This window comes from Episyrphus balteatus, chromosome 3 (assembly GCF_945859705.1).
Source record: "Episyrphus balteatus chromosome 3, idEpiBalt1.1, whole genome shotgun sequence".
Lineage (NCBI taxonomy): Eukaryota > Metazoa > Arthropoda > Insecta > Diptera > Syrphidae > Episyrphus > Episyrphus balteatus.
The window spans coordinates 52,701,692-52,713,511 of NC_079136.1; the positions used below are offsets into that span (position 1 = coordinate 52,701,692).

General features: G+C 30.2%; 1 protein-coding gene across 1 annotated transcript in view; it reads right to left on the reverse strand.

The window, feature by feature from the left end:
• LOC129916958 (uncharacterized) overlaps positions 1-6,368 on the reverse strand; it is a 140,744-nt gene extending 134,376 nt beyond the window's left edge. Inside the window, exon 1 of the mRNA XM_055997219.1 lies at positions 5,946-6,368. The gene's annotated coding sequence lies outside the window, so the exon portion shown is untranslated. The remainder of the gene's footprint in view (positions 1-5,945) is intronic.
• Between the last annotated feature and the right edge of the window lie 5,452 nt (positions 6,369-11,820).

Here is an 11,820-nt window from a genome sequence, read left to right on the forward strand (position 1 = left end):
TTTGAGCTGAAGCAATAAGCTTTCAGATGGTATAAAATTTATTATAGGTTGTTTTATCAAAAAAATTCATTTTTGGGTGATGGAATTGATTTTTTCACTTTTTTTAATAAAACAATTTTGGCATTTTAATTTTATTATTTTTTTTTTGTAATTAATATAATGAGATAAGAAAAAAGGTATTTTTTTTTAGCTTTTCTTGTAAATTATGATTGTTTAAAATAAATAAACGCTTCAATTGACTCATTTTAAAAGCACACAACCTGTTTTCTTACGACGTTATCACGTAAAATCATCGTCCGTAAACCGGCTTTACAGACAACCTCTTTTTTTTTAATCTTGACTCCAAATGAAGAAGATGCTTAAAAAAAAATAGCGTCAAAATCGATAAGACTATCAGCAAAAGGTCGAAAATCTATAGAAAAGGCAACTCTAAAAAATTTGAAAATACTTTTCCGGCAAAACCGGACAGTTCTTCAGATCAAAGTCAGATCGTCAACACCAAATTGATCACATGGAATCTAAAAAACAACCCTAGCTCTCAGACTGTAAACATAAGTTTCTCAGCACAGACATTGAATACAAATTTCTTTTTTCCACACTATCGAACATCATCGTTGATGTCAATCAACTCTTTCTATATCTTTCTCTGTCTTTTAAACAATACCTTGTACGAAGCAAAAGAACATATATAAATAGAAAAATGAAGCCCTTCCCATAACCTTAGATCACCCAAGCAGAAAACTTCAACACTTTGCATTTTCACTTTGTATTTTGGCTGCCATAATTTCCCATAAGGATTTTTGATAAAGACACAATGTTCTTCGATTTTTGCTGTCACACAACAACAGTTTCAAATTATGTTTTAGTCTTCTAATACCAACAACTATAACAGAAAACAACCCTGAATTAGTGTGGTCGAGAGAATATAATTTTATTTACGACTTTAACTCTTTAGGGTTTTTGTAATTTTCGGCTGAGAAAAGGCTTTTCACCATCATCATTCAAAACGACTTGCTTGCTCGTTTAACCATTAAATTAACCTCAACTACACACGAAATCAGCCAACTGTGTCAGAGTGCACACGCGAATATAGAGGCAGCCAAGTTAGAAGTTACTCGTAGAAATTTTCACTTGAGCATTATTATCGAACGAAGTAGACTTTTCTGTACATCTTTTGAAACTTTACTCCTGCCCTTTTTGCCACTCTTTTCCAAAATGCACCTATATAACGTCGATTGCATAGAAAAGGTATAGGTACTGAAAAGAGATGAGACTGGGACGGTTTATTGCTCCTATCCGGCCATGGAGCATAGAGCATACCAGACACATAACTAAGCCCCCTTCAACAACCACAATCCCCGCCAATTCTATAATATTGTATTAAATACTTCGTCGGTATTCTAGAGGTGATGGTACTTGCCACACCGGTTGTAGTTTGCATATACCATATATACCACCATCATTGCGTTCCACAGGGAAAGTGCTCTCTAAAGAGTGTAGTGTGTACTTTGGCTTGTCGCAACACATGTTCGAATACACTGCCACCGAAAGCTGCTCACCATCATCAGCAAACGTTGACGCAAAGGCCATTATCAAAACCGCCCACTGGCATCAGCAGTTTTAGCACAGGAATGGCAACACAGTATGTGCATATAGCAACATCAAGTACCAGGAACCAGCACCGGAAAAACAGAATCTAGCATCATCATCTAAAGTGACATCTAACGCTAGCTGTAGCTAGCTACCTACAGCTACCATTCGATGTGTGTCTCTCTGGTATACGTAACGTAACTATTAAATAGTCTTAAAAATATGATTGCCAACTGAGGTTGTAGGAATAGGAATAAAATTCATTCCACATCAATCAAAATGGTCTTAAAACGTAAAAATGAAGACATGATTGTTCAAAAAATATTTTAAGCTTGAACTTTTCTTAATTTAAGAAATGGGTTGCATTCATGTGGCAATTAAAAGGTTTTTGAAAATTATAATAGAGATTCTTCACTTAGTCAAACTTTTAACGAGCCTGAACACTGACAAAGTTAATTTTAATATTCAAATGCTTTTAAAGTCAATTTATTCCATTTCGGATAGGACTTTAGGATAGAGTAGTTACTTTCTACTAAAGTAAAAACATTTCTTTATACAAAAAATCAAGTTCGAAATCAAAAATAATAAAATTCAAGCCTGGGTCGCACGAACTTGTTCTTGTAGTAAAATTAGCTGTTATCGTAAAGTTTTTTTTATGAAAATCAAATTAGGGAAAATTATAATTTGATTTTTTTAAGGCATTTCTGATAATGTAAAAAAATTATGAAACATCTTTTTTAATAATTTTGATCAACAATGGAAGTTTGAGAAAAAATATTCGAAAATCGTTACAGCCGTTTAAAAAAAAAATATTTTTGGTATACCTACCTACCTATTCATATCTTTTTGAACAAATAACTAATTAATACTTAAAAACGAAATTTTGAAATATTTCACTGATCCGTTTTCAAAAAATTGATTTTTCAAAAAAAAAAAAGAATGTTAAATATTTTTTTAAAAATCCAAAAATGTGTTTTTTTTTTAATTTTTTTAAAATTACGATTACTTGAACGATTTTACATAAATAATTTTATCGAAATCGGGTGAGTTGTGTACGAGTTCTATGGCGTTATTCCGTTAATAACGATCCAAAACAATTTTTTACTTTAAAAGTAGAGTCTTATTTGACACATTAGACATTACACACATAAATTTTATTCAAAATCAGCGTTTTTGAAAAAAAAGAGTTACTTCTCTATTTCCGTTAGATTATGGCAGGTACCGCGTTAGTTCTGGTTCAAGAAAATTTCAGTTTCCTTTCTAGGGAATCACTCAAAACTACTGTTAACTACCAAATCTGAAAAAAAAATCACTTTACTAGTTCAGGCTGTAGACCGAGGTATAGATATGCAGACAAACAGGCAGAAGGATCTTAGGGAACCACTTTGGCATTCCCCATCATCTTAATGTCATGTCTGATAGTTATCTCGGATTCGACTTTTTTTTTCGAATCCTTAACTTGCCCTAAAGTATCAACATATTGTACATATATCGCAAGTAAAAATCCAGCTAAAGAAAAAGTGTTGAAAACTGTCACTAAAAATAACCAACAATTAGCTTTGTGAAACATTGACAAATACCTCTAAGGGGCAGTTTCTAAGTTAATGGTTTGACAAAATCTAGTAGGTGAACAAACTTTAAGTTAAAAAAATGAAAAAAACAAAAAAAATTCCATCAGACAGTTTTAGACTTAAGAGGATACCAAACGCGCAAACCTAAAAAATGTGTCAGTTGAAAATAAGTTCAAAAGACTCCACAACGATCATTTAAATGCTCACAGCTTTTTGAAATTTCAACAAATGGTTTGATGTGTTTATGACAATACAATCATTTAATGGATTGATTTTTTTATCATCTATTGTAACATATTTTTTCAATTTTTAAAATCACTGTGGTGTATAACAAAATTTAGTTTGACATTCGTAATTTATCTGCCATTCATCATCAAATATTTAACAAAAAAAAAAAAAGATTTCATTTCACTTCACACTGAAGCTTTTCTTTTGGGACTCTATGATATCAATGAAACTTTGTAATGGATCCATTTTTTGCATGTCTTTAGAAACTTGTGTTCATATATTTGATCATTTTTTATCTACTAAAGCACCTTTCCAATATTTGTAACTCAACGTCAAAAGTAGCCAAAAACCTTGATTGTTTGACCGGTTAATATATCAAAACCCTGACGTACTAGTGAAATGTTAACTTCGTACCTATTCGGAATCAGCTTTAAGTTCGGTTAAACTTAAGGTGAACATAATTTCATTAAAATATGAATTTTCAATTAAAAAACCGACTAAAATTTAAGACGGAAATCATCTGTGCAAAAAAAAAATGCAGAAATAATGCGCTTTATTTAATACAGAATCCGCTTGTGCTCTTTTTTCTCCGTGTAGGAATTCAATTTTTTGTGTTTAACATAAGTAATGAATATTTGATGCGAATTTCAACATATGTTTTAAGGACAAATATATGAGTATTTTTGAATTAAATATTAAAAAATTACTTATATTGCTTATATTGCTGGAAAAATACCTATGTCATAAAATCTTTTTGTGTCATTTTTTACATGTTCCTTAGCTCAAAATATTAACTTCTCCATATAAATTATCCCCCAAAAAAAATTACTAAATGAGTAGTATGAATTAATTCCTTAAGTCACTCAATTTTTGAGTGGAAAAAATACCATGATCTTAAATTTCTTTTTTGCATAGGTATGTATATCTTGCGACTTTGTACATAATTGCATTCGAAGGGTGATATTTAGACCTTTCCAAAACCGTTATTAAAAATTAAATTGATTCATTTTTGACAATACTTAGTATTTGGGTTATATCTTGAGTAATAAATGACTAATCTGAACAAAAGAACCAGCACCTGAAAGCTGAATAAATAAGTAAGAAACACTTGAATATCTTTTCTCGGTAACTCCAGATGTTTAAGTGCAATGGTTTAAAAACATTTTTAAAAAATCGATTTTTTAAAGGAATTTTTTGACAAAAAAAGTTATTACTGAGATATAAAAACAAAATCTTTCGAATCCTCATAGTTTAAAATTTTTCATGTGTAGTACACATTCTGGTAACGATAAAAAGATAATAATTTTCTTCAAAATCTATGAATAAAATATTAAGATATGACCATTTTTGTAACGATCAGTATTTTCGACTTTTTCTGTTATTTTTTGAGTTTTTGTCTATAACTTGAAAAAAAAAAGCCGAATTTGAAAATTTTTATTAAGTAATTTTTTGTAGATAATTAAATTTCCATGGATATGCATCCTTTTAAAATAATTTAAAACTCAAATATTGCGAAAAAACTTATGAAAAACTATTCAAAAAACAGAAAAAATAGATATTTTTAATGTTTCTACTAAATAGTCCATTTTTATCGTTTGAGTATTTATGGATATTGGATATATGTAACAAAGAAAAGAAGAAACTTTATTTTTCATTAAAATTGTCACAAAAATTGATTACGGCTAAAATTGGATAAAATATGAACTTTCAAAATCTACTGTTTTTGGTCATTTTTGAACCATATTGCTGCGTCAGAAGTTATTATAAGTATGCAAGTTGAATGTTTTTTAAATCAATACCAACTTTAAGTATAAGTAAATTTCATATTTTTTGGACTTTTTGCATATACTCTAAAAATTGCTGTTCTGAAAAATTAAGAAGCGACTGCAGTTAAAATTTATACAAATTTTTTTATGATGATTCTTGAAGACAGAAATTTTTGGTCAGTTTGAGAAAGACCAGAATTTTTGTTTTTCTTAATTTGTAAGTTTTACTCAATTGATGATCGAATTCCAACTCACTTGGCAATCATGTTTATAGACAAAATAGAACCTCTCAGCAAAAATTGTGTGCCATCGCCGCGCCGCTGCTGCCATAGCACAAGCACGATTTTAGATTGTATAGGTATGTAGAATGTTAGTAGGATATATAGATACTACCTTGCACAAGTTCACCACCCTGTTTTGGGGCACAAATTAGGTGTAAATTGTTCCGCGCCCGTATGAAAGTGCTTCAAGGATGCAACCTATCGTCTCTTTTGCTTATTAGCTGCAATGAAGAAGAGAAGAATGTATAGAAATAAAAGAGGATATAGGGGCCGAATGCCGAATCGTCGCTGTTGTCGCTATACACCTCGTGTCGTTGTTGTTGGTATTGGTAATGGTGGAGTTTGGGGGTCAGACTATCTACCTAAACTGCTACTAAACAGAGTATAAAACTTTACCAAAAGAGCCCGCAGAAATAGCAGCTGTTTTGAGTGGGAATATGTACATTGTTCGTGTGTATCTTTGCATTTCGGTAAATTGTAGTTTAATTGAATTGTATTTTCACACTTACCCGCCAGAGGGATATTTGCAGTGTTATTTAGAGGAAACGCGCGACGACGGATAACAAACAAAATAATTATCTCAATCAAATTTTCATATACCTTTTGCATTACAGTTACATAGTTTGGAATGAGTAATGACGAATTATGCGCACTTTGGATCCGATAACAAAATAATACCTACGTCAATTGACAATCCGCAAAATCGAATATATGCAAACAAAAGCCAACAAACGTGAAAACCGCACAAGACACTGACTGACTCATTGAGTCTCGAGTATACAAAACCATTGCCCTCTCCGCTTTGGATTGGCATAACACGGTTTATGATACTTTTTTTGTTGTTGTATTTTTGTTTTATTTTTTTTTTGTTTTATTGAACTTGTTGTGGTAGTTAAAGTCATAAAGACACATAAAAGCTCTTGTGTGTGGTGAAGCTTTTTTTATTGGACAACAAACACCAAAGTGGGGTTTTATACTCTTATTTGTTTTGTTTTATTTTTCTTTTTTTTTCTTTTTTATAAAAAGAGGTTTGTCGTAAGTAAATAGAGAGTAAAGAAAAATCGCAGTTATAAAATATAATATTATTATTGTTACGGTATTTGCTATTAAGATGTGACGTCATGACAAATAAGCATTCGACGTATTTGTTGAAAACAAACAGGTGCAAGACAGTGGCGACCTTGTTTACAATTATTTTAGTGAAGCAGAACTGCTGGAAAAGAATGAAAGGAATATTTTTTAACTAGTATCCGGGTTATCTGTCTTAGAAAAAAATGTCAAGGCTCTGATAGTTTATATCATAACTCCTACATAAACATTAAATTGTTATGCATATATTGATTATAGGTACTTATGGAGGTGTATAAGATTATGGTTTCATAATTCAAATTTGTGTGGCTGGTATTGATGCAAATTTTTGTTCGAACCCCTTACATAAGAGATACGATAGGTTTACGAAATAAAAAAAATGTTAATTAATTTTTGGATATCCTAACACAAAAATGTTCTACATAACCGTTTAGTGAAAAATGTATTTTGAGAGCAAGTAGAGTGGAATTTCAACGTCACGGGTGGGACACTTGTACACTGTACAGTAATTTAAGTGTTTCCTTTTTAGATTCTACTCTTGATTGTAAAAAAAAAATTCTTTGGCTTTCATAATAGCAACATTTTAATTTTCTTATTTACTATACTGTGCAAAGAAAACTATGTTAACTTAATAACTTACCTACTATTGAAAATAGAATATATGGCATTTTCTTTTATGACAGAGGTGGGACAGAAAAGAAATGATTTTGAGACAGGATATACAATTATACAATGTATCTGCGAATTTATTCAAATTTTGTAGGTATTTGAATTTGTTTAGCTTTAAAATACTCGTAGCTTCAATATTAAAAGTTATTTTTTGTCTTTTTTGTCACGGGTTGGATATCTTTTTAAAACGTGAAGGGCCATGGTGGTCTTGAAAACGCGGCAGGTTTTATAAAAATGGACTCCAAAAGTAATGATGCTGATTTGTTCGAAATGATCTCAGGATTCCAAATTTGTAAATTTCAAAATCGTACCCTTTTTTGAGTTACTATAGAGCAGGGGCGTATCGAGAGGGGGGTGTGGGGGAGTGTCTCACCCCCCTCCCCCCACGATTTTCCTAGTCGGCAAATCAGTCGGCAAAAAAATTATCGCTCTCTTGTCGCCTATACGAGATACGATTTGCTTTTTTACGTAGGTACATAGGTATTTAAAATCTGGCTAGTTCGTGTCGCGAACGAGGTACGATTTGCCGTGTCGGCAAATCAGTCGGCAAAAAAATGAAACCGCTTTTGTTTTTAATTTGGAAACATTTTATAGAAAAGAGTTCAAAATGGTTCTTCAAACTTTTACGTCACGCGTAAAAGATAATTTAACAGATAATTTAACCATTTTTGAACCTTTCTTAAAAATCTTTAAAATACCTGCTTCTAGAGCCAATGCCACAATAGAATTAGTTAAATCTATTGTGGAATTGGATCCTATTTTTTTTTAAAGAAGATGTGGCATGCTACTGAATTTGAATTTGCAATTCAGATGAATTGCAAATTCTTCTTTTCTCTTGCAACGAATGCTCAAATTTCGACGACATTACCAAAGAGGTATTTAAACTAAGAAACGTAATTCCGTTAGCCTTCAAGTTAGTTTGCTACATGTTAACCGCTTCTGTGACGTCAGCTTCTTGTGAGCGCTCATTTAGCAAACTTAAAATAGTTCTCAATTATTTACGTACCTACGACCATGGGCGATGAAAGGTTAAATTCGTTGATGCTGCTATATTCCTCAAAAGATATAGTTGATAAAATTCAACTAAGCGAAGTTGTCGATAAATGGGCATTGTTTAAACATCGTAGGGTTAAACTTTAAATGAAAAATCAATTTTATGTATATGTTTTATGTTAATTGTTTTCAAATTAATAACTTTAATTTTAAGGACTGAAATCAAAGACTTAAATATTAAAGACTACAAAAGTGCATAATTTATTTTCTTTTACCAAAAATTTTCTTTTTATTACTAAAGAATGTATAAAGTTTATTTTTTTTTGTTCTGTTATTAAAGATTATTATTTTAATAATAAAATTCTTAATCGTGAAAATTATAGTTTTATTTCTTTTTTTCTGATTTGATTCCCAATATTATTAAAAAAAATTTCGGATGCAGTCGGCAAATTCATAAAATGAGTTGGCATTTCACTGAATCTCACCCCCCCCCCCCCCCCCCCCATGGCTTGGACCCTCGCTACGCCCCTACACTAGAGTGATTGTAGAGTGTAGTCCAAAATGAGTGCAGTCCAAAATGAGGTGTATTAAAAGTTTTAGTTTAAGTTTTTTTTATACAATTTTGGAAAATTTTTATAAAATAAAAAATAAAAATAATAAGAAAATAAAACATAAAATTCAGCTAAAAAAAAAACAACTCTTCAAATGAAACTGAGCTCTAAAAAAAGTACATGCAGCTTGATTTATTTTATAAAGAGGCATTTTTAGAAAAAAAAATTTTCAAAATCGCAATCGTTAGATCCTTTTTTTTTTTTTTAATCATGTGTGTAATTCACACGCGGTAGAAGTGAAACCTTAACCCAATCAGTTTTCGTCAAAAAAAAAAAAACAAATTTTGTACAATTATAGTTTATTTAATTACCTATTTACGGTATAAAATTCATTTATCTATCTTTTAAAACAAAAAGTTATAATCAATTGATTTTCGTGTTTCAAATCACTACGATACTAAAGAAGTTTTCACTTCAATAATTTTTTATAAATAACTTTTTTGAAAATAAAGTTTTAAAATAAAAATGGTTTGCAATTTTGTAGCAATTTTTTCAATCAACGCCTAAAACCAAAATTTCAGAAAAATTCAATATCATGTTTTTGAAAATTCGATTCTTTAAAAAAATATTTTCATTTTTGTTTTAACCCAAAAAATATGTTTTTCAAAATACTATTTTAGTTTTATTTAAAAACTATGTTTAAAAATTTTTGTTAAAATTAAGCAAATCGTTCGGGAGAAAATCAGATTTAAAAAGAGATGGTTCAGTCGATTTTTCTACAGTGATGTCTTCATTAGAAGTTGTGGGTATCGATGGTATAAGATGAAAAAATGTTTTCTGGTTTTGATTGCTTCAGTTTTGTTTTTAAAGTAAGAATGCGACAAATTTTTGTAACTGCTCAATTTCATAAAAGTTAAGAGGGCATATAAGTAAATAATGCTAATGATGTTATAAGAAAATAATTATTGAAAAAAAAAACTGTTATAAAAAACAAAAATGGTTTTAATTTATATTAATCACAATCAAAAAAATGGCTAAGAATTTTATTTTATTTTATTTTATTGACATATATTTTTGTACCTACAGTTTTTATCAGTTGTATTTTTCTTTAAATACTGATTATTTAAGCGCAATCTACTTGCTATGTAAAACTGGCGATTCGACTAAAATTGTTTATACAAAAAATGATGTTCTTCTATTTAACCAACAATTTCATAATATCATCTGAAAATATTAGTGGATCATCGAAGACTAACGTAGCTTGTATATTAAAATGTTAATTTTCTTATTTTAGTTTCTTTGTCATATAACTTTATTTTTTGTTGCGAAAAATTATAATTATAATATAATGTCAAATAAGCATACCCATTCTTAGTTACCTTTCGTCATCATTACATCCTACAGCAATAACAAATATTTTATTAGCTTAACACATTAAACATAACGATAGAACTTTCAATTTTTTTTAACAAACTCTTAAAAACAATCTCAAGATGTCATTAAACTTAAAGACCCTGAATGATTTGGTATATCTTTCGTGGGAAGTATCATTGTTCTATTATTTAAATACTCGTACGTTTTCGTTCAATCTTCAAAGATGATCTCAGTTGTGATGTCAAAAAAAAAAATATAATGTCTACCTACAACTTCCCAATATGTAAACAAAAAACATTTAACTATTAAAAACCTTTAAAAAAAAAAAAATCAAGTTTTGTTTATGTCTTTAAAACCTTAAGTTCCACAAACTGCTGATCGCACTCTCAACCATCAACAATTACTACCTCTCTACGATCCACATTCAGCAAAAATTATAAAAACAAGTTCGTAGCTTTTACTCTTGCTGCTCAGCTCTTTCGTTTTGTGTATAATCTCAACATATTGCTTGCACTCTTCTTCAGCACAAAAAATTATTTCAGTTGTGAGATAGACGATCGTGCGTGCGGATAGTTTCGAGTTTGTTTTGTCTCAGATTGTTTCAAAAAATAATTGTTTCGATAATATAAAGTGTTTTGTGGTAAATAATATAATTAAAATAAATGAAAATTAAAATACAAAATGAATTAAATTACATTTTTTGTGGTTTTCTTTATTTTTTAACAAAAAAAAGTGTAATAAATAATTCACCTCACGGATGTGAAATCTCCCCTCAGTATTGTGCACATTCCACATTCCGTGAGAATAATTGCCATTATACTCGTAATACTTCAAAAGCCCCTTTTCTCTCTTTCTCTGTCTATTAAAGCCTGGTCTAAGCTTGCTTAGACTGGTTAAATGTGTATCTTATTCACTCTTATCCAACAAATAAGGTCTTTGTGCGGTTTTTTTTATCATCTCATAGTCCAAAGAGTGACGAGATATAAATTTACCTGATTTTTAACTTTTTTTTTATGTATATTGTTAATTTTCTTTTAAACTCGCGCGCCTGTGTGTTAAGGTGAAAAAGAGAAATCGACTTCACCCGTTCGTCGTCGCGCAACCATGCCGTTGTAGTTCATCATCGTCGTCGTTCGTTGTGATATTTGTATCGTATTCGTCGAGCAAGTAATAAATTATATTATTTGTTGTTGCATTGGATCTTGATCTTCTTGCAATATACAAAAGTGCACCTCATAGAGAGTGTATAGAACGACATCTGTCTTTGAAATGAAAGTCTCGGTCAGACAACATAATTGCAAAATTAAATACCATGCCATGTTCAATGTCCATAGTTTGAAGGGAATGTTGAAGTTGAAACTTGAAGTTGAAGGGAAAATAGTTGAAGATAAAATTGTATTTGATGAGTTCTTATACACAGGTTTAGAGTAGGTAATTTGTAAGACATCATTATACGTCTTTAAATTTTGAAAGTTGGAAGGTTGAAAAAGAAAGGTGAAGAAAAAATAGAAACAAATATTTGCATAAGCTGATTTTTGGTGATTATACAATAGATTTCCCTTTCTTTGGCAAAAAAAAAGAACGGAGAGGCTTTAGAAATCTAGTACAATTATTTTAAAACAACATACCATTGCAATGAAGGTCACAGGTTTTGGCGAGCACCCAAAATATAATTAATCATACTTTTAAGAAAAAAAAACTATAATAC